This window comes from Penaeus monodon, chromosome 15, assembly GCF_015228065.2.
Source record: "Penaeus monodon isolate SGIC_2016 chromosome 15, NSTDA_Pmon_1, whole genome shotgun sequence".
NCBI classification, from domain to species: Eukaryota; Metazoa; Arthropoda; class Malacostraca; order Decapoda; family Penaeidae; genus Penaeus; species Penaeus monodon.
Genome location: NC_051400.1, coordinates 11,754,351 through 11,754,697, shown reverse-complemented (window position 1 = coordinate 11,754,697; position 347 = coordinate 11,754,351). Strand labels below are relative to the sequence as shown.

Sequence of the window (347 nt, the reverse complement as noted above, 5' to 3'; positions counted from 1 at the left end):
TCACTGTTTCATTAATTGACACTAAACCGAAATAACTTATTGCTTCCCCCTTCAACTACGATGTATGTTTGCATCATACATATGTAAACATGAAATCGAATAAATTATAGAGGAAAAGGGGGAAATACTTTCAAGACCCCGATTTGCTTATTTGAGTCTTCTGTAAACCTAACTCGGGGATAAATTCAAATGATTGATCACTAATATTTTGAGAATTGTAACTTCTCACCTGATAACTGTTAATTCTCGAATGATGCGCCAATGAAAAAAATCGACCCTGTGTCTCTCACTCGTGGCACAGTCTGTTTGCCAGCGCTGCCACGTAACGTTTACTGAGTTCTCGATCA

The 347-nt window shown here is 37.8% G+C and overlaps 1 protein-coding gene across 1 annotated transcript in view; it reads right to left on the bottom strand.

Annotated features, from left to right (window-relative positions):
• Positions 1–314, bottom strand: part of LOC119582211 — a 36,474-nt gene extending 36,160 nt beyond the window's left edge. The window contains exon 1 of the mRNA XM_037930442.1: positions 230–314. The gene's annotated coding sequence lies outside the window, so the exon portion shown is untranslated. The remainder of the gene's footprint in view (positions 1–229) is intronic.
• Between the last annotated feature and the right edge of the window lie 33 nt (positions 315–347).